Source organism: Chiloscyllium punctatum, chromosome 7, assembly GCF_047496795.1.
Source record: "Chiloscyllium punctatum isolate Juve2018m chromosome 7, sChiPun1.3, whole genome shotgun sequence".
Taxonomy (NCBI): Eukaryota; Metazoa; Chordata; class Chondrichthyes; order Orectolobiformes; family Hemiscylliidae; genus Chiloscyllium; species Chiloscyllium punctatum.
In genome coordinates this window covers 25505317-25528216 of record NC_092745.1, presented here as the reverse complement: position 1 = coordinate 25528216, position 22900 = coordinate 25505317, and the positions used below count along the sequence as shown (strand labels likewise).

General features: G+C 49.4%; 1 pseudogene; it reads left to right on the top strand.

Moving 5' to 3' along the window:
• Positions 1-178: 178 nt before the first annotated feature.
• On the top strand, positions 179-3669 carry LOC140479526 (cyclic AMP-responsive element-binding protein 1 pseudogene; annotated as a pseudogene).
• Positions 3670-22900: the final 19231 nt, after the last annotated feature.

Genomic DNA, 22900 nt, shown 5'->3' with positions numbered 1-22900 from the left:
GCATTTGCTCACGTTGAATTTCATCAGCCATTTCCTGGACCACTCTCCCAAACTGTCTAGATCATTCTGCAGCCTCCCCACTTCCTCAGTACTACCTGCCTGTCCACCTAACTTTGTATCATTGGCAAACTTCGCTCCAATGCCCCCAGTCCCTTCATCCGGATAATTAATATATAACATGACCACGCAGGTAACCATGCCTGGGATCCAATCAACGACAAGTCCAGCAGTAACTTCAGTGCATTTGCTGAATGGGCAGATTGTTCAAGTGCAAGGAGTTATCCAAGCAGCTCAGTCCTCAGTCATACAGTCCCCTCCAGTTCAGACTGTTCAGATCTCTACTATATCTGAATGTGAGGACTCCAAGGAATCTGTGGATAGCATGACTGACTCTCAGAAACGTAGAGAAATTCTATCAAGACGGCCTTCATTCAGGAAAATCCTGAATGAACTTTCTTCTGATCCCCTGGTGTGCCAAGAAATTGATGAGGACAAATCAGAAGAAGAGTCTGTCTCAACTGTTACTACAATGACGATGCAGACACCCATCTATCAGACTATCAGCAAACAGTACATTGCTATCACACAGCGGGGGAGCAATTCAACTGGCCAACAATGGTTCAGATGGAGTGCAAGGACTCCAGACACTAACAATGACCAACGCAGCTACAGCCAAGGTTGGAGCAGCCATTGTACAGTATGCACAGAGCCCTGATGGACAGCAAATCTTTGTTGAAAATGTGTTGCTGGAAAAGCGCAGCAGGTCAGGTAGCATCCAAGGAACAGGAGAATCGACGTTTCGGGCATAAGCCCTTCTGTGCCAGGCAGCCAAGTGCTTGTACGAGGTGCTGCTGAAGATGTCCAAACCTATAAGATCCGTACAACTCCTAACTCCACTGCTGGCCAGGGAATGGTTATGGCATCTTCACCAGTCCTGCAAAGCCAGTCCCAGAATGCTGAAGAAACCACTCATAAATGTGAAATCTGCCTCATGAAAAACAGGGAAGCAGCTCGAGAGTGCTGTCGCAAGAAGAAAGAGTATATGAAATGCTTGGAGAATTGGGTTGCTATTCTGGAAAATCAAATTGAAAGAGAAGGTGTACAAAGTGGCCAAAAACAGCGTGAAACTAGAACTGGGAAAACGTTAAAGGTCAACTGAAAGCCACAAAAGAGCTATAAAGAAAAGTAATATAGAACATGAGAAAAATAAACTAGCACAGACTATAAAGACAGAGAGCAAAAGTTTATATAAATATATATAATGAGAAAAGAATGGCTAAAGTAAATGTTGGTCCTTTGGAAAATGAGAAGAAGCATTTAGTTATGGGATATCACAGTGGAGGATACTAATATCTTTCCAGTAACTAGCAAAGAGACAAAGGTAGGTGAGGATTTGGAAACTATCATTATTACGGAACAGCTAGTTTTAGACTGTTTGGAGGTAATTGAGCTAACGATAGAAAAGTCTTCTGACCCTGATGGAATGCCTCCCAGGGTACTAAAAGAGATGCCAGGAAAAATAGCAAATGCATTGGCAGTAATTTTCTAAATTTCACTGGACTCTGTGCAGTCCCAGCAGATTGGAAAACAGCAAAAGTGACACCACTGTTTTAAAAAGGGGGTGGACAAAAAGTGGGGATTATATACCAGTTAGTTTATTCTCTGTAGTGGGAAAGATGCTTTGGTCTATTATCAAGGAAGAAATAACAGGGAATCTCGATAGAAATTGTCCATTGTACAGATGCAGTATGGGTTCATGAAGGGCAGGTCATGCTTGACCAATCTTTTGGAATTCTATGAAGACATTTCAAGCAAGGTGGACAACGGGGACCCAGTGGATGTGGTGTACCTGGATTTCCAAAAGACCATCAACAAGGTGCTGTGCAAGAGGCTGTTGCACAATATAAGGGTGCATGGCATTAGCGGTAGAGTATTAGCATGGATAGAAGATTGGTAAACTAATAGGAAGCAAACTGTTGGGGACAAATGAGTATTATTCTTGCTGACAATCATTGACAAGTCGTGTGCCTCAGGGATCAGTGTTGGGACTGCAATTATTTACAACTGATACAGATGATTTGGAGTTGGAACTACATGTAGGGTGTCAAAGTTTGCATGTGACACTAAGATGATTAGCAGGACAAAGTGAGCGGAGGACTGTGAAACTTTGCAGAGCAACATAGATACATTTGAGTGAGTGGGTAATGATCTGTCAAATTAAATAGAATGATTGTAAATATAAAGTTTATACTCTTTGGTTGTAGTAACATTTAAAAATAAAATAACTTGAATGTTAAAAAGTTGCATCATTTGCTCTGCAGAGTGACCTGAGCATCCTTCTGCATGAAGGTTGGTCACCAGGTACAACAATCAGTTCAGAAAGCAAATGGAATTTTGTCCTTCGTTGCTGAAAGGAATGTGTTTAAAGGCAAAGGTTATGTTCCAGCTGTATTTGGGTGCTGGTGAGGCCACACCTGGAGTACTGCATGTAGTTTTTGTCTTCTTACTTGAGAAAGGATGTACCGGCACTAGAGGGGGTGCAGAGGAGGTTAACTAGGTTGATTCCGGAGTTGAGGGGTTTGGCTTAAGAGAGACTGAGTAGATTGGGATTATATTCATCGGAATTCAGAAGAATGGAAACATATAAAATAATGAATGGAATGGATAAAATAGAAATAGAGAGATGTTTCCATTGGCAGGTGAAGCCAGGACAAGAGAGCATCACCTCAAGATTAGAGGCAGCAAATTTAAGACTGAATTGAGCAGGAACTTCTTGACCTTTATGGAATTCATTGCCCAGGGAAGTAGTTGATGCTAGTTCAGAAAACGTTTTTAAAGCTAGGTTAGATTTTTAAAAACGTAATTAATTAATGGACACGGTGAGAACGTGGGTAAATGGTTCTGTGTCCACGAAATGATCAGCCATGATCTTATTGAATGGCAGAGCAGGCTCGAAGGGCAGGAAGGCCTTCTGCTGTTCCTACTTCTTACGTTATCTCTCCCTCATTCGTGACTTGGTGTTGGATTGGGATGGACAAAAGTAAAATTCACAGAACACCAGGTTATTGGTCAACAATATTCTTTGGAAGCACTAGATTTGCTGGTTCTTCATCAGGTGGTTTTGAGATGCTTTTGTGTCATTTTTAACTCTTGTAACTCATGAACAGCAACAAAAGCCACGAACCAATCCGCATGCTCCAGCCAACAATACGCCCCGGGTGATTGATGTTAGAGGCGGACCAATGGAAAGGCAGGGACAGAGCTGGAGGACCTGGCGGGGCAGTTGGTCCTCTGACCAATCAGGGTGAATGAGGGGTGGGACTAGACTATACCACGTGATCATCCTCGCGGTCAGTTCGGGATGTGTGGACAGAGAGCTGTTGGTAAAGATAGAAATAAACAGCAGAAAGCGGGAGGGAAATGGTGTTGGTAAGGGTTGAGAGGGTTTATAGTCATTTGGTGCACATCGGAAAATACAAATTTAGTCCCGTTTTTGCAGTAAACGGGACAATGCCTCATCTAGCGATTGACTCGAGTAAGCGCCACCATATTTATTCGGGGCAACGATTCACTGGGCACATGCAGCCGCCAGCTTTGTCGGGGGCAAAGTTCAGCGGGACGTATGTGCAGCCTTCTCTGGTAGAGAGACATAGGGCAGGATTTACATAGAGCATATTCACACCCAGAGAAATGGATCTTTTTCTGGATTTGTTTTGTCATTCGTTTAAATGATTTGGATGTGAACAGAGGCGGTATAGTTAGTAAGATTGGAGGTGTTGTGGACAGTGATAACGGGTATCTCAGAGTCCAATGGGATATTGATCAGATGGAACAATGGGCTAGGGAGTGGCAGATAGGGTTTAATTTAGATAAATGTGAGGTGCTGCATTTTAGAAAAGCAAATCAGAGCAGGACTCACACATTGAATTGTAAGGTCTTGGAGAGTCTTACTGAACAAAGAGACCTTGGAATGCAGGTTCATAGTTCCTTGAAAGTAGCGTCGCAGGTCGATAGGATTTTTTTAATTTCAAAAATATACTTTATTCATAAAATGATTTGATGGTCTGTACATTTGGTCATGCCATACATATGTCCACATTTACAAACACAGATTCGAATTTATCATTGTCATATACAGTTCTGAGCATTTCTCAATCTTATGCATTTATTTGGCTGAGGCATCAGCAGAGCCCAAAAAATGTCCGCATGGGCCCCCTGTTCTTCTTTAGGCAGGCCGATCTTACACGGTGGTCTTTCCCCACTGCGCCTTGGCGGCAGCTGCCCCAAGCTTCAGCGCGTCCCTCAACACGTAGTCTTGGACCTTGGAATGTGCCAGTCTGCAACACTCAGTCGGGGTCAACTCCTTCAGCTGGAAGATTAACAGGTTTCGGACCGCCCAGAGAGCATCCTTCACCGAGTTGATGATCCTCCAGGCGCAGTTAATGTTCGTCTCGGTGTGAGTCCCGGGGAACAGGCCGTAGAGCACGGAGTCCCGCGTCACGGCGCTACTCGGGACGAACCTCGATAAGCACCACTGCATTCCTCTCCAGACTTCCTCTGCATAGACACATTCCAGAAGGAGGTGTGTGACAGTCTCGTCCCCCCCGCAGTCGCTTCGAGGGCAGCGTGCGGTGCAGCAGAGAGTCCGGGCATGCATGAAGGATCTCACAGGCAGAGCCCTTCTCACCACCAGCCAAGCCACGTCTTGGTGCTTGTTGGAAAGTTCTGGCGATGAGGCATTCTGCCAAATGGCTTTGACAGTCTGCTCAGGGAACCGCTCGACAGGATCCGCCCTCTCCTTTTCCCGAAGGGTCTCAAGGACGCTACGTGCTGACCACTTCCTGATGGACTTGTGGTCAAAGGTGTTTTTCCTCATAAATTTCTCCACGAAGGACAGGTGATACGGAACGGTCCAACTACACGGAGCGTTCCGTGGCAGCGAGGCCAGGCCCATCCTACACAACACTGGGGACAGGTAGAACCTCAGTACGTAGTGACACTTGGTGTTTGCGTACCGGGGATCTACGCACAGCTTGATGCAGCCACACACAAAGGTGGCCATCAGGGTGAGGGTGGCATTGGGCGTGTTTTTTCCCCCATTGCACCGGTCTTTGTACATTGAGTCTCTTCGGACCCGGTCCATCTTTGATCTCCAAATGAATTGGAAGATGGCCCGGGTGACTGCGGCGGCACAGGTTCTGGGGATAGGCCAGACCTGTGCCACATATAGCAATACTGAGAGTACCTCACACCTGATGACCAGGTTTTTTCCCGCGATGGAGAGCAACCGTTGCCCCCATCTGCCTAGTTTCTGTCTCATCTACCTGATCCATTCCTCCCAGGTCTTGGCGCACGCCCCAGGGGATAGAGGATTGGTCGGCCCAGTTCCCGAAGAGCATGGCCTCGCTCTTGCCTCGGTTTACCTTGGCCCCCGAGGCCCGTTCGAACTGGTCACAGATGCACACGAGTCTGTGCACGGACAACGGATGCGAGCAGAAAACAGCGACGTCATCCATGTACAGGGAGGCCTTAACCTGCAGGCCCCCGTTGCCAGGAATAGTCACCCCTTTCAGGCTCGCATCCTTCCTGATGGATTCGGCAAATGGCTCTATGCAACATACAAACAAGGCGGGTAAGAGGGGGCATCCCTGCCTGACTCCAGATCTTACAGGGAAGCTATCTGATTCCCACCCGTTGTCAGTGCAGTCTCAAATCAATGTTGGTGTAGAGCAGTCTGATCCAATTTCCGATTCCCTCTCCAAAGCCCATTTTGGAGAGGACATCCCTCATATATGTATGCGATATCCTGTCAAAGGCTTTCTCCTGATCCAGGCTGATGAGGCAGGTGTCCACCCCCCTGTCCTGCACGTAGGCGATCGTATCCCTGAGGAGTGCAAGACTCTCAGCGATCCTCCTGCCCAGTACAGCACAGGTTTGGTCAGGGTGTATCACCGATCCCAGAGCAGACCTGACCCGGTTGGCGATGACCTTTGACAAGATTTTGTAGTCTGCATTTAACAGTGAGATCGGTCTCCAATTTCTAATTTCCTCCCTCTCCCCCTTCCGCTTGTAGATGAGGGTGATGATGCCTTTCCTCATGGATTCACTCATGGTACCTGCCCGGAGCATACTGACATACACCTCCAGCAGGTCCTGGCTGATCAAGTCCCAAAGAGCGGAATAAACCTCGACCGGTAAGCCGTCGCTTCCGGGAGTTTTATTCTTTTCGAAGGACTCGAGGGCCTTGGTCAGCTCATCCAGAGGTAGCGGCTGGTCCAGCCTCTCTCGTGTTCCGTCATCTAGGACCTCCGTGATAGAGGACAGGAACGACTGGGAGGCCGCGCTGTCGGTTGGCTTCGAGTCATACAGGCTGGCGTAGAAGGATTTGCTGATCCTCATGACGTCAGCCTGAGATGACGTTATCGAGCCATCTTCTTTCTTCAGGCTGCTGAGCACGGAGCTCTCTTTGTGCACCTTCTGGAAGAAGAAAAGTGAGCACGTCTCGTCCTGCTCCACCGAGCGGACCCTGGACCGGAAGATTATCCTGGAGGCCTCCGAGGCAAAGAGCGAGGCTTGCTGGCCCTTCACCTCCTTGAGGTCCTCCGTGACATCGACCCCCATCGTCTGCAGCAGGAGCAGGTTCTGCATACTTTCCTGGAGCTGGGACAGTTTTCCCCGCCTCTCTCTCGCCTCCTGGACACCTTTGAGGATAAAGAACCTCTTGATGTTCCCTTTTACCGTTTCCCACCAGTCCACTGGAGACTCAAAGAGGGGCTTCACGGTTCTCCAACCTGCGTAATCCCTCTTGAGCTCTTCGATGTTTCCCGGGGTCATGAGCTTAGTGTTCAGTTTCCACGTTCCCTTGCCCGCCCGCTGTTCGTCCTGTAGGTGACAGTCGGCCAGCAGGAGGCAGTGGTCAGAGAAGAACACCGGCTTGACGTTGGTGGATCTGACCGAGAGCGTTTGGGACACAAACAGGTAATCTATCCTTGAGCGGATAGACCCGTCTGCCCGTGACCAGGTGTATCTACGCTGCGCTCCATCTGCAGGGGTGCTGAAGACGTCGTGCAGCTTGGCGTCTTTGACCGTTTCCACCAGGGCTCTGGACGTAGCGTCCGGTTTACTGTCCCCCCCGCCGGATCGTCCATCTGCATCAATGATGCAGTTGAAGTCTCCGGCCAGAATGACCGTCCTGGACGTAGCCAGCAGCAGTGGAAGCTGCTGCAGGACGGCCAACCGTTCACTCTTACCCGCTGGGGCGTACACGTTGATTAGTCTCACGGGAGCGTTTCTGTATTTAACGTCCGCGACGAGGATGCGCCCGCCCACCACCTCCTTAACCTCGGAGATGGTGAAGTTGCCTCCCCGCAACAGGATACCCAGGCCGGAGACGCGGCTATCATTGCCCCCCGACCACACCGACGGCCCGTGGGCCCACAAGCTCGACCATCTCCTGTAACTGCTGAGGTGCGGTATCCCACACTCCTGCAGAAACAGGACATCGGCTTTGACGTTGGCCAGGAAGGCCAGCGTTGAGACACATCGCGTAGCCGATTTAATGCTACGCACATTTATGCTGGCAATTTTAAACCCCATTTACCAGTTTACGGGGTTACCAGTGTCCATTTTCTTCTGGTCTTGCTCCAGTGGGGGAGCTGCGTGCATCCCCGTGGTGACGGTAAACTGCTGGACCTTCCCAGGGCTGAGGTCGCTGTCCGGCTCCACGCTGGAGTCATTTCCCCGCTCTGGTGTCATCGTGTCGGACCCAGGGTCCACATCGTCCAGTTCTCCATCTGACAGCAGGCCTGTCACAGGGCTGCTGCTCCCGTTACCTGGAGCTGTGGGCCGGTGGGTACCCCTTGGTTCTCACCGGGTAGGGGGAGGCCTTCACCCATCCCCTCAGAGGGATCGTCTTTTCCTTCTTGGGTGGTGCTGCCCTCCTTTCTCCCCACGGCGCTCTGCCTCTTCCTCCGGTGGCGACCCTTCTTGCGCCCGTCCTCACCCTCGGAGGAGCTGCCTGTATCTTCATCTTGTCGGTGTCTCTTCCCCCTTCGCTTGGTGGCTTTGGGGCCCTCGAGAGGTTTCCTCTTCCTGTTTTGGACGATAATCCACTGCTCTGCCTCCTTTGATGCCTCCTCTTCCATTTCCTCCGTCTGTCTTGCAGGAGCTTGGGTCGGCTGCTGCATCTCCCCGCTGTCTGCCGCCTGCTCCTCTACAACCTTCCCTTCCTTCTGGGTGCCTCCAGACACCGTTCCTTTGCTGATTTGCGGTACCTCGCTGGACTTTGTCGGTCCGCGGCTCGTGTTGCCACCTCCGGCCATCTGTGCGTAGGTGGCGGCTCCTCGTCTTGGGCAGGCCTTGTACATGTGGCCCGCCTCTCCACACAGGTTGCAGCTCTTTTCTTCCCGACAGTCCTTAGTCAAGTGTCCCTCCTGTTTGCAGTTCCTGCAGATGGTCAGTTTGCAATCCACCGCCACGTGTCCCGACTTCCTGCAGGTTTGGCACACTTTCGGCTGCCCTGCATATGTCAGGTAGCCTCTGCTCCCTCCGATTGCGAAGCTCGAGGGTGGGTGGAGGATATTCCCACTGTCATCGGCCCTCAGAGTTACCCTGACCTGCCGCTTACTGGTCTAGATCCCAAAGGGGTCGATCACATCAGTGGCTTCTCCCTCAACTTGGACGTACCTTCCCAGGAAGGTCAGGACATCAGCCGCTGGAACGTAGGGGTTGTATATATGGATTGTAACAACCCGGTTCCTCTGTGCAGGAAGCACACACACAATGGGCTCACCGACAAGATGGAAAACAGCAGCTCCCCTTCCTTCTCCTTGAAGACCTTCAGGAGCTGTTCGCACTGCTTCACGCTTCTGAAGGTCACATCGAAGTAGCCTGCCCCAGGGAAATCCTGCAGGCAGTACACGTCTGCGGCTGCAAGGCCGCAACACTCCAGCAGAACTTTCTTCACAAACACCCTCCGATCCACCGGTGTGTGCTCCTCCACCTTCTTCACAGTCACCCTGACTGTGTTCCGAATGCCCTGGCCCGGGCGGCGAGTGGCTGCTGAGGCCATAGCTCAGAGGTTGGCTGGTTCCTGAATTGGCGTTATGCCGAAGCCAGCATGAAGATCCACCAAGAGCAGGTCAGCACAACCAAACGATCCTCCAACGTCCAATCACGATCCAGCAATGGTCTCCAGCAGCTCCGACAACCCGCAACACGATCCCCGTGGTACTTCCCCCGCCAGCACACGTCTGCTGCGTCGAACCTACAACACTCGAGCAGAATCTCTTCCTCTGGTCCTCAGGAACGACACATATTCCGAGCCAAAAGGCCGAGAAGCGATCGATTTTTTTTTTTTTTATTTCAAAAATATACTTTATTCATAAATGATTTGATGGTCTGTACATTGGATCATGCCATACATATGTCCATATTTACAAACACAGATTCGACTTTATTCTTGTCCTTTACAATCCTGTGCATTTTTTCCATCTTGTATATATACATATATTTGGCTGAGGCATCAGCAGAGCCCAAAAAAACGTCTGTATGGGCCCCCTGTTCTTCTTTCGGCAGGCCGATCTTACACAGTGGTCTTTCCCCACCGCGCCTTGGCGGCAGCTGCCCCAAGCTTCAGCGCGTCCCTCAACACGTAGTCTTGGACCTTGGAATGTGCCAGTCTGCAACACTCGGTCGGGGTCAACTCCTTCAGCTGGAAGATCAACAGGTTTCGGACCGCCCAGAGAGCGTCCTTCACCGAGTTGATGATCCTCCAGGCGCAGTTAATGTTCGTCTCGGTGTGAGTCCCGGGGAACAGGCCGTAGAGCACGGAGTCCCGCGTCACGGCGCTGCTCGGGACGAACCTCGACAAGCACCACTGCATTCCTCTCCAGACTTCCTCTGCATAGGCACATTCCAGAAGGAGGTGTGTGACAGTCTCGTCCCCCCCGCAGCCACTTCGAGGGCAGCGTGCGGTGCGGCAGAGAGTCCGGGCGTGCATAAAGGATCTCACAGGCAGAGCCCTTCTCACCACCAGCCAAGCCACGTCTTGGTGCTTGTTGGAAAGTTCTGGCGATGAGGCATTCTGCCAAATGGCTTTGACAGTCTGCTCAGGGAACCGCTCGACAGGATCCGCCCTCTCCTTTTCCCGAAGGGTCTCAAGGACGCTACGTGCTGACCACTTCCTGATGGACTTGTGGTCAAAGGTGTTTTTCCTCATAAATTTCTCCACGAAGGACAGGTGATACCGAACGGTCCAACTACTCGGAGCGTTCCGCGGCAGCGAGGCCAGGCCCATCCTTCGCAACACCGGGGACAGGTAGAACCTCAGTACGTAGTGACACTTGGTGTTTGCGTACCGGGGATCTACGCACAGCTTGATGCAGCCACACACAAAGGTGGCCATCAGGGTGAGGGTGGCATTGGGCGTGTTTTTTCCCCCATTGCACCGGTCTTTGTACATAGAGTCTCTTCGGACCCGGTCCATCTTTGATCTCCAAATGAATTGGAAGATGGCCCGGGTGACTGCGGCGGCACAGGTCCTGGGGATAGGCCAGACCTGTGCCACATATAGCAATACTGAGAGTACCTCAGACCTGATGACCAGGTTTTTTCCCGCGATGGAGAGCGACCGTTGCCCCCATCTGCCTAGTTTCTGTCTCATCTTCCTGATCCGCTCCTCCCAGGTCTTGGCGCACGCCCCAGCCCCCCCGAACCAAATACCCAGCACCTTCAGGTGGTCAGTCCTGACGGTGAAGGGGATAGAGGATTGGTCGGCCCAGTTCCCGAAGAGCATGGCCTCGCTCTTGCCTCGGTTTACCTTGGCCCCCGAGGCCCGTTCGAACTGGTCGCAGATGCACACGAGTCTGTGCACGGACAGCGGATCCGAGCAGAAAACAGCGACGTCATCCATGTACAGGGAGGCCTTAACCTGCAGGCCCCCGCTGCCAGGAATAGTCACCCCTCTCAGGCTCGCATCCTTCCTGATGGATTCGGCAAATGGCTCTATGCAACACACAAACAAGGCGGGTGAGAGGGGGCATCCCTGCCTGACTCCAGATCTTACAGGGAAGCTATCTGATTCCCACCCATTGATTGAGACTGCACTGACAATGTTGGTGTAGAGCAGTCTGATCCAATTTCCGATTCCCTCCCCAAAGCCCATTTTGGAGAGGACATCCCTCATATATGTATGCGATATCCTGTCAAAGGCTTTCTCCTGGTCCAGGCTGATGAGGCAGGTGTCCACCCCCCTGTCCTGCACGTAGGCGATCGTATCCCTGAGGAGTGCGAGACTCTCAGAGATCTTCCTGCCCGGTACAGCACAGGTTTGGTCCGGGTGGATCACCGATCCCAGAGCAGACCTGACCCGGTTGGCGATGACCTTTGACAGGATTTTGTAGTCTGCATTTAACAGTGAGATCGGTCTCCAATTTCTAATTTCCTCCCTCTCCCCCTTCCGCTTGTAGACGAGGGTGATGATGCCTTTCCTCATGGATTCACTCATGGTACCTGCCCGGAGCATACTGACATACACCTCCAGCAGGTCCTGGCCGATCAAGTCCCAAAGAGCGGAATAAACCTCGACCGGTAAGCCGTCGCTTCCGGGAGTTTTATTCTTTTCGAAGGACTCGAGGGCCTTGGTCAGTTCATCCAGAGATAGCGGCTGGTCCAGCCTCTCTCGTGTTCCGTCATCTAGGACCTCCGTGATAGAGGACAGGAACGACTGGGAGGCCGCGCTGTCGGTCGGCTTCGAGTCATACAGGCTGGCGTAGAAGGATTTGCTGATCCTCATGACGTCAGCCTGAGATGACGTTACCGAGCCATCTTCTTTCTTCAGGCTGCTGAGCACGGAGCTCTCTTTGTGCACCTTCTGGAAGAAGAAACGTGAGCACGTCTCGTCCTGCTCCACCGAGCGGACCCTGGACCGGAAGATTATCCTGGAGGCCTCCGAGGCGAAGAGCGAGGCTTGCTGGCCCTTCACCTCCTTGAGGTCCTCCGTGACATCCACCCCCATCGTCTGCAGCAGGAGCAGGTTCTGCATACTTTCCTGGAGCTGGGACAGTTTTCCCCGTCTCTCTCTCGCCTCCTGGACACCTTTGAGGATAAAGAACCTCTTGATGTTCCCTTTTACCGTTTCCCACCAGTCCGCTGGAGACTCAAAGAGGGGCTTCACGGTTCTCCAACCTGCGTAATCCCTCTTGAGCTCTTCGATGTTTCCCGGGGTCAACAGCTTAGTGTTCAGTTTCCACGTTCCCTTGCCCGCCCGCTGTTCGTCCTGTAGGTGACAGTCGGCCAGCAGGAGGCAGTGGTCAGAGAAGAACACCGGCTTGACGTCGGTGGATCTGACCGAGAGCGTTCGGGACACAAACAGGTAATCTATCCTTGAGCGGATAGACCCGTCTGCCCGTGACCAGGTGTATCTACGCTGCGCTCCGTCTGCAGGGGCGCTGAAGACGTCGTGCAGCTTGGCGTCTTTGACCGTTTCCATCAGGGCCCTGGACGTAGCGTCCGGTTTACTGTCCCCCCCGCCGGATCGTCCATCAGCATCAATGATGCAGTTGAAGTCTCCGGCCAGAATGACCGGCCTGGACGTAGCCAGCAGCAGTGGAAGCTGTTGCAGGACGGCCAACCGTTCACTCTTACCCACTGGGGCGTACACGTTGATTAGTCTCACGGGAGCGTTTCTGTATTTGACGTCCACGACGAGGAGGCGCCCGCCCACCACCTCCTTAACCTCGGAGATGGTGAAGTTGCCTCCCCGCAACAGGATACCCAGGCCGGAGGCGCGGCTATCGTTGCCCCCCGACCACACTGACGGCCCGTGGGCCCACAAGCTCGACCATCTCCTGTAACTGCTGAGGTGCGGTATCCCGCACTCCTGCAGAAACAGGACATCGGCTTTGACGTTGGCCAGGAAGGCCAGCGTTGAAACACATCGCGTAGCCGCTTTAATGCTACGCACATTTATGCTGGCAATTTTAAACCCCATTTTAACAGTTTGCGGGGTTACCAGTGTCCATTTTCTTCTGGTCTTGCTCCAGTGGGGTAGCTGCGTGCATCCCCGTGGTGACAGCAAACTGCTGGACCTTCCCAGGGCTGAGGTAGTTGTCCGGCTCCACGCTGGAGTCATTTCCCCGCTCTGGTGTCATCGTGTCAGACCCAGGGTCCGCATCGCCCCGTTCTCCATCTGACATCAGGGCTGTCACTGGGACGCTGCTCCCAGTTCCCTGGAGCTGTGGGCCGGTGGGTACCCCTTGGTTCTCACCGGGTAGGGGGAGGCCTTCACGCATCCCCTCAGAGGGATCGTCTTTTCCTTCTTGGGCGGTGTTGCCCTCCTTTCTCCCCACGGCGCTCTGCCTCTTCCTCCGGAGGCGACCCTTCTTGCGCCCGTCCTCACCCTCGGAGGAGCTGCCTGTATCCTCCTCTTGGAGGTGTCTCTTCCCCCTTCGCTTGGTGGCTTTGGGGCCCTCGAGAGGTTTCCTTTTCCTGTTTTTAACGATAATCCACTGCTCTGCCTCCTTTGATCCCTCCTCTTCCATTTCCTCCGTCAGTCTTGCAGGAGCTTGGGTCGGCTGCTGCATCTCCCCGCTGTCTGCTGCCTGCTCCTCTACAACTTTCCCTTCCTTCTGGGTGCCTCCAGGCACCGTTCCTTTGCTGATTCGCGGTACCTCGTTAGACTTTGTCGGTCCGCGGCTCGTGTTGCCACCTCCGGCCATCTGTGCGTAGGTGGCGGCTCCTCGTCTTGGGCAGGCCTTGTACATGTGGCCCGCCTCCCCGCACAGGTTGCAGCTCTTTTCCTCCCGACAGTCCTTTGTCAAGTGACCCTCCTGTTTGCAGTTCCTGCAGATGGTCACTTTGCAATCCACCGCCACGTGTCCCGACTTCCCGCAGGTTCGGCACACTTTGGGCTGCCCTGCATATGTCAGGTAGCCTCTGCTCCCTCCGATTGCGAAGCTCGAGGGTGGGTGGAGGATGTTCCCACTGTCATCGGCCCTCAGAGTTACCTTGACCTGCCTCTTACTGGTCCAGATCCCAAAGGGGTCGATCACATCGGTGGCTTCTCCCTCGACTTGGACGTACCTTCCCAGGAAGGTCAGGACATCAGCCGCTGGAACGTAGGGGTTGTACATATGGATTGTAACAACCCGGTTCCTCTGTGCAGGAAGCACACACAATGGCGTCGCCGACAAGATGGAGAACAGCAGCTCCCCTTCCTTCTCCTTGAAGACCTTCAGGAGCTGTTCGCACAGCTTCGCGCTTCTGAAGGTCACATCGAAGTAGCCTGCCCCAGGGAAATCCTGCAGGCAGTACACGTCTGCGGCTGCAAGGCCGCAACACTCCAGCAGAACTTTCTTCACAAACACCGTCCGATCCACCGGTGTGTGCTCCTCCACCTTCTTCACAGTCACCCTGACTGTGTTCCGAATGCCCTGGCCCGGGCGGCGAGTGGCTGCTGAGGCCATAGCTCAGAGGTTGGCTGGTCCCTGAATTGGCGTTAGGCCGAAGCCAGCATGAAGATCCACCAAGAGCAGGTCAGCACAACCAAACGATCCTCCAACGTCCAATCACGATCCAGCGATGGTCTCCAGCAGCTCCGACGACTCGCAACACGACCCCCGCAGTTTTTCCCCCGCCAGCACGCTTCTGCTGCGTCGAACCTCCAACACTCGAGCAGAATCTCTTCCTCTGGTCCTCAGGAACGACACATATTCCGAGCCAAAAGGCCGAGAAGCGATCGATTTTTTTTTTTTTATTTCAAAATATACTTTATTCATGTAAATAAATCTTTGTTACTTGTACAATTTTCCATGTCATTCATAGTTATATACATTGCATTTCTTAACATTACAAAGAACAAATTGAATTAATCAAATTCACAGTTATCCTATTAACAGTTACATTAATTAATTATCCAGTCTCTTGGTATTTGGCTGTGGCTTCAGCGGAACCCACCTACTGAGTGGGTGCCCTGCAAATGAGACTTCTTTAACCCCCAGCTTATGGGGTTACCATTGTCCATATGACTGTCCTGTCTCTGGGGTGGCTGTCTACATCCCCAAGGTAAGCACGAACTGCTGGACCTTCGCTGGGCTGAGGTAGCTATCCAGCTCCTCACTGGGGTCATTTACCCGCTCTGGTGTCATTGAGCCAGGGCAAGGGTCCTCACTGTCCAGTTCTGTGTCTGACAGTGGGACTGTCAGAGGATCGCAGCTCTCGGTTGCCTGTAGTTGTGGGGCAGTGGGTACCTCCTGGTTCTCACTGGGTGGAGGGTGGACTTCGGGGGGTCCGTTGTTTCCTGGTTGAGAGGAAATGCCCTCCTCTTTACCGACGGCGCTCTGTCTCTTCTTCTGGTGGTGATGACCTTCTGTGCGTCCATCTTCCCCCTCCGAAGAGCTGGCCGTCCCTCCCTCGTGCAGCTGTCTTTTCCCCCTTTGCTGGGAGGCTTTGGGGGCCTGGCAAGATTTCCTCTTCCTGTTTTTAACAGGTATCCACTCCTCCGCCTGCTTGATTACCTCCTCCTCCTCCATTTCTTCCATCTGCCCGGCTAGAGCTAGGATCAGCTGCTGTGTCTCTCCGCTGGCTGCCGCCTCCTCCACTCCAGCCTGTTCTTCTTTCTGGGTGCTACCAGACTCCGTTTCCTTGCTCTCCGGGTGGACCTTACTGGTCTTTGGGGGTCCACGGCTCACATTGCCACCTCCAGCCATCTGTGCGTAAGTGGGGCCCCCACGTCTTGGGCAGGTCTTATACATGTGGCCCGCCTCTCCGCACAGGTTGCAGCTCTTGTCTTCCTGACAGTCCTTCGTCAAGTGACCCTCCTGTTTGCAGTTCCTGCAGATGGTCACTTTGCAATCCGCCGCCACGTGTCCCGACTTCCCGCAGGTTCGGCACACTTTCGGCTGCCCTGCATATGTCAGGTAGCCTCTGCTCCCTCCGATTGCGAAGCTCGAGGGTGGGTGGAGGATGTTCCCACTATCATCGGCCCTCAGAGTTACCCTGACCTGCCGCTTACTGGTCCAGATCCCAAAGGGGTCGATCACATCAGTGGCTTCTCCCTCAACTTGGACGTACCTTCCCAGGAAGGTCAGGACATCAGCCGCTGGAACGTAGGGGTTATACATATGGATTGTGACAACCCGATTCCTCTGTGCAGGAAGCACACACAATGGGGTCGCTGACAAGATGGAAAACAGCGGCTCCCCTTCCTTCTCCTTGAAAACCTTCAGGAGCTGTTCACACTGCTTCACGCTTCTGAAGGTCACATCGAAGTAGCCTGCCCCAGGGAAATCCTGCAGGCAGTACACGTCCGCTGCAGCAAACCCACAGCATCCCAACAGGACCTTCTTAATAAACAAGGTGCGGTCGAGCGGTGTACGATCCTCAATCTTCTTCACAGTCACCCTGACTGTGTTCCGAACACCCTGCCCAGGGCTGCGGGCAGCTGTTGAGGCCATAGCTCTGAGGTTGGCTGGTCCCTGAATTGGCGTTAGGCCGAAGCCAGTATGAACATCCACCAAGAGCAGGTCAGCACAACCAAACGATCCTCCAACGTCCAATCACGATCCAGCGATGATCTCCTCACTAGCTCTGATGACTCGCAAGCTGTTCTGATAAGAACAGATACTAGATCCTAACCTCGTCCTGGGAGAACCACCTTGGTGATCATGGTATCTCCTCTGAACCACATTATCGTACCTTCAGACCTTGATCGATAGGATAGCGAAAAAGGCATTTCGTAGGCATCCCTTTATTGGTCAGAGCATTGAGTAAAGGATCTGGACAGGACATTGTTTAAGTCACTTTTGGAATATTGTGTGCGGTTCTGGTCTCCCTCCTATCAGAAGGAGGCACTGAAACTTTAAAGGTTTGAGAATTGATTTTCAAGGATGTTGCCAGCGTTGGAGGATTTGAGTTGCAGGGAGAGGCATGATAGGCTGGGGCCATTTTCCCTGCAGTGTTATAGGCTGAGGTGTGATGTTATAGAGGTTTATAAAAATCGTGAGGGACATGGATACCGTAACTAGACAAGGGTTGGTGGAGCCCAGAACTAGAGGATATAGGTTTAGGGTGGGGGGTGGGGGGGAATTTAAAAGGAGCCTAAAGGGCAACTAAAATTGTAACATTTCAAAGACATTTGAATAGGAAGGGTTCAGAGGGATGTTGGCCAAGTGCTGGCAAATGCGAATACATTAGGTTAAAATACTTGGTTGGCAAAGATGGGTTGGACCGAAGAGTCTGTTTCTGTGCTAGACATCTCTGACTGTGGGATCATAAAAGTGAACATTGCTCTGATTCATCTCTGGGCTCCTTGATGTCCACTTGTTTGTTATGTAGCTTCCTCAGTCTCTCGTGTGTATTTTTGCTCTGTGTAGTATTTTACTATTACGTTCACAGACCTCTTTGTAAATGAATTGTCCATTGCTGCCCGGCTCCTGACCATATGCCCCATTATCCACAATATTTTTGACAGTCAAGAGTTCTTTTTTCCAATAAGTGAGTGGATTTTCCTTCCATTTCTGACAGTCAAATTCTGCACCATTTTCATTCCCTATAAATCACTCCCTGAAACATCATGTGTATTTCTCCTTCCACAGATACCAGTGATCATTGCCAAAGCCCTGTTGCCTGTGGAGAGAGTGATGTTTGACTTCCTTGTACTGCTGCAGTTGGTATGGTGAAGGTGCTCCCCAACGTGGTTGGGTAAGAGACATTACAGAGTATTCACTCAGAGATAGTGAAGAGTAGAAGATATCTGTACAAATCAACACATTTTTAATTTCACAAAAATATTGAGAACTTTTGACATAAGACCACAGATGGAGAATATTATGTCCAGTGACCAAACCTTTGCAAAATAAGCAATTTTTCAGGAATGACTTCAAGGAAGAAAGCAGATCTTAGAGGGTGGGAATTCCAGACTGTTTTGCCTTGGAATCTATAGAAACAGTCACACAGCTGAACCCAAAAATAAACACATCATTGGGAGTCTGAACTAAAATGAGTTGTTGAGATGTGAAAGAGTGTGTGGTGCAGGAAGATAGGAATGATTACAGCCAGGAATTAAATCAAGGGTGTGAAAGTAAATTGCTGTTGCTTATAAATGGGAGCCTTTTGATGGATCAGCAAGTTCTGGTACAAGTGAACACTTGGGCGGTAGAGTTCTCAATATTCTGAAGATTATAGGGAGGGTGATTGTGGGATGCTGGTCAGGAGTGGGTTTAGATAATGAAAGAGAGTTTCAGTAAATGAGCTGAGACTGTGGTGAGGTCAGGTGATAGCACTGAAGTTGAAATAGTGGTCTTGGAGTGGGACTGGGCTGTTACCCTCAGCTGTGGTATTCAGCTGTTTGTCAGTTTGTGAATCAGGTCTGTTACAAGCTCAGAAGCTGATTGGCCCTGGCAGAACCCAAACTGGGTGTCACTGAGCAGGTTATTGTGAGCATGTGCTTGACGGCACTATCGATGACAACTTCTATCACTTCATTGCTGAGGCAGTGTGGACTGATGGAGGGAAATTGGCTGGGTTGAATGTGTCCTGTGTTTTTGTGTTGAACAACACTAGGAAACATTTCCAAATGTCAGTAGATGCCAGTGCTGGAGCACAACTTGTCTTGGTGGGCAGCAAGTTCTGGAGGAGAAAGTGAGGACTGCAGGTGCTGGAGATCAGAGCTGAAAATGTGTTGCTAGAAAAGAGCAGCAGGTCAGGCAGCATTCAGGAACTCATTCCTGAAGAAGTGCTCATGCCCAAAACATCGATTCTCCTGCTCCTTGGATGCTGCCTGACCTGCTGTGCTTTTCCAGCAACACATTTACAGCAAGTTCTGGAGCACAGCCATCAGTATTATTGCCACAATGCGGCAGGGCCCATAGCCTTTACACTACTTGTCAATTTCTTGATCTGATTTGAAATGAGTTTTCAACCAATTTGATTCACATCTGTGATGTCAGGGACCAATGGAGAAGGCTCATCCACTTGGCTCTGCTGGCTGAAGATTGCTGCAAATGCTGTTGTCTTATCTGTTGTATGAATGTGTGAGGCTCCTCCATTAGTAAGGGTAGGGATATCTGTGATGCTTCCTGCAGTGAGTTGTTTAATTGTCCATCACCATTCCTGACTAGGTGTGGCAGAACTCAGATCTGATCCATTGGTTGTTTGATCACATAGTTCTATTTGGTGTTGCTTGCACTGTAGCTTCACCAGGTTGGCACCACATTTTTAGGTATGCCTGGTATTGCTCCTGGCATGCCCTGCGGAACTCTCCATTGAGCCAGGGTTGATTCCCCTGGCTTGATGTTAATGGTTGAGTGGGGGATTTACCAGGCCATGAGATTTCAGATTGGGCTGGAGTACAGTTCTGCTGCTGCTGTTGGCCCACAGTGAGACAGAAGTTGCAGGGTCAAAAGGGCTGATTGTATTTTCTAGTGCATTGGAAAATACAATAACACAATGTGGTCCATCCAGTTTCATTTCTTTGTATTAGTCACTGCACAGACTCAACAATGAGTGATTTGGTGGGCCACTGTCAGGAATGCAACTTTTAAAAAAAAAAAGGATTTGTGATTTACACATGAAAGAAGTGAAACTATCATGGTATTCGAACAGAGGAAAGACTGAACAGACAATCAAGGTGTTTTTCAATGGATAATTTCAGTTACATCACACTATAAATGTTTGCTATAAATTCTGTGCCTTAGAATTCTGCCCTCCACAATCACCTGATGAAGCAGCAGTGCTCCGAAAGCTAGTGTGCTTCCAAATAAACCTGTTGGACTATAACCTGGTGTTGTGTGATTCTTAACTTAGAATATGACAGCACTACTAACAGTGCTACATATAAACAGGCTCAGCCCAGTTAATCAATACATTCGGAAGGATTTCCTCCAAGTTTGATGACACAATATTAGTCAAAACAGTCAACTTCAACCTGCAATGTTGCTCTTAACAAAAACTTCAGGCTTACACAAAGCTCCCCACCCCACTGCAATGTGGTAACTGGGCCCGGCCCAGGAATTGGAACTGGGCCATTTGTGGACTGTGATCTCAAAGGAAGGGAGCAAACACAATTCTTACAGATTAGTCCTCAAAGATGAGTAGCAAGTTTGAGACAAGAAAGGTGGTATGCCTTCTTACACTTAGCTTAATTGCATTTCTTATTTACAGTCGTGTTTTGCAAAGTATAAAAAAACGGTTTGTTTTCCGTGGTTAGGGAGTTTTATCCTCATTGATCACAGTTGCTGCCCCTCGCTCCCCAAGTCAAATCATAGGATCTACAACAAAAAAATAAACTGTACGTGCTGGAGATCTCAACCACAGAAACAAAGTGCTGGAGAAACTCAGCAGTTCTGAGGGTATCTGTGAAGAGAAAAAAATGTTACATTTGAAGTTCACTGACTCTTCATCTGAACGAACAAAAGGTCATGAGACTTGGAGTTTACAATGTTTAATTCCCCTCAGAGATGCTGCTGGACCTGCTGTTCTCCAGCACTGTGCTTTCTATAGTGAACTTTATTTACAAAACAGTTCGGAAAAATACTAATCTCCAAAAGTGAAAGGTTCATTGCAAACATGAGCATAGTTTCCACACTTGAGTTACACAAGCACGTCTCTTTTTAAAAACAAAATTTAACTCAAAGTAACATTCCATCTCAAAATTAGCCAAGTTACACCAGTAATAAAGCTCATCCACCCAATGAGGCGCTTCAGCACAACATCCTGCAGTATTGTACACAGCCACCTTTACCAAAGAATGATCACGTCACAAAATTGAAGGCCAAGAGCATGTCTCTTTAAAGGAGCTGAAGTCAAACTCAATTTTTGGAAGGATTTTTATTAAACCTGATCGAACATTTAAATCTCAGAGCATAATCTTTGCTTTTTTTAAACAAAGTGTGTGGGAAACATCCCACATCTTGCTAAAGGTTCAGTTTGGCCTGATACATAGAGCCAAAGGTCAAACAAACATCTCACTTTCCATTCACTTCCACAAAGGATTTAGGATTTAAAGAATTTTATTAATTATTTGTAAAATCATTTGTCACGTTAAAGAACTGGACAATAAATGCCATTGTTTGCAATAAGAGTGAAGCCTGTGACCGCAGATTTAGCTTTGGAAGGCAGTGTATGCACTTTCTAAATTCTGGGAGCACTTTGGGAGACTGCTCCCAGATGGTGATAGTGAGCATATCTGGAATGCACTTTTTCGATTTGGGAATCCTTGGGAGACAATCTGTGGTTTCACTAATACTTGCCTTACGTTGTTGGTATACAGTAAGCAATTCATAAAGTTACTTATGTATTGTTGTTGATTACCCGAATGGTATTCTAATCTGCCAGGTTGCCTTCAATAGTGTGAATGCATCTATTGTAAATGTTTGGAATATTCCAGAACTGCCCAGTGCTTGGCAAATTCAGGGGGGCAAAAAATCACATTGAGTAATTTGAAATTAAGAATCCAAGAGTACGTAACCACTGAAGTATTCAATTCAAATAGTTAAATGGAGTGCTCACATTTAAAATACCTCTTATCCATAGGAATGGATGGACTGACAGAATTGGGACCAAATTCCTAGCTGAGGCATGTGAAATGTGCTTTGATAAAGTCACCTGCATTTACCAACAATAATTTGATAAGCTCGGAAATTTAAGAAAAAATACAAGCTTCATTGCTGCTCCAGTCGGGTCACAAGCTCTGTGAAAAAATAACAATGTTCAGGTTTATTGCATACACTCTGAAACACGTGTTTCTTCTACAGATCTTGCAAGTTTCCCCAATGAGCATAGTCCATCCAAATGATGTTGCTAATTTTGGCCAACTCATTTCTTTCCTAGGCTGTATAGCCTGAAGAGTAACCAGATGCAATTACTCCACATATGTGGGAACATTACCGACGACGATTTTTTCATTCAGAATTGATTTCCATATATTCAGTGCCCAGAAACGATAAAAAGCTTGTTACCTTTTATAGAGCAATGATTCAGTGGGAGTAAAACACTAACCTTTCCTTGCTTAACAATCATGCTGCCTAAATTTTAATAATGAACACTTCTTAATAGTTCACCAGATCCTAACGAAATATTTTGTGCGAAACAAATCACATGATACATTATTCAGATAATAAAACAGGCTTGTTCATTGAAGAACCCAGAGGAAAAGGTCATGAAACAATGTGAGTTTGATATACCTCAAACATCATTTCAAGTGCATTCTCTGCATAAATTCTCCTTTTCTTCCTCGAAGTATTCAACTTCTTGAATAATTGAGAGAATGAAGTCACAGTTGTACAACACAAAATCTGACCCATCAGTCCAACTTGCCCATGGTGACCAGATATCCAAAATTAATCTAGTCCCATTTGCCAGCATTTGTTCCATATCCATCTTAAACCCTTTCTACTGATTATCAGTTTATTTTATTTTATCAGCACTTGAAATACTGACATTTTTTTTCTCCCAACATTGGTTAAAGAAGTTATAAGTTCATTCATCCAAGTTAATTTTGTAATCTTTCACAAAGAAACAAGTGAGAACAACATATAGCTGAGTGCAAAACAAAATACTGCAGCTGCGCGATATCTGGAAACACTCTAAAGGTGAGGCACTGATACTGCACAAGTTTGTCAGCACGGTTTCAATTACTGACAATAATTTAGTAATGCCTTAGCCTTCACACAGTTAAGATAAATGTGAGATATCTGAATTTCATGAATTGGTTCCTATTGCACTTTGAGAAGATTAAACCAAGAATAATTTTTGTTGATCAAAGGAGACAGTGATGACCAAAGAAGCTGGACATCAGAGTCGAAAAGTGTCATGCTGGAAAAGCACAACAAGTCAGGCAGCATCCGAGAAGCAGGAGAGTTGATGTTTCGGGCACAAGCCCTTCATCAGGAATCACAGGCTT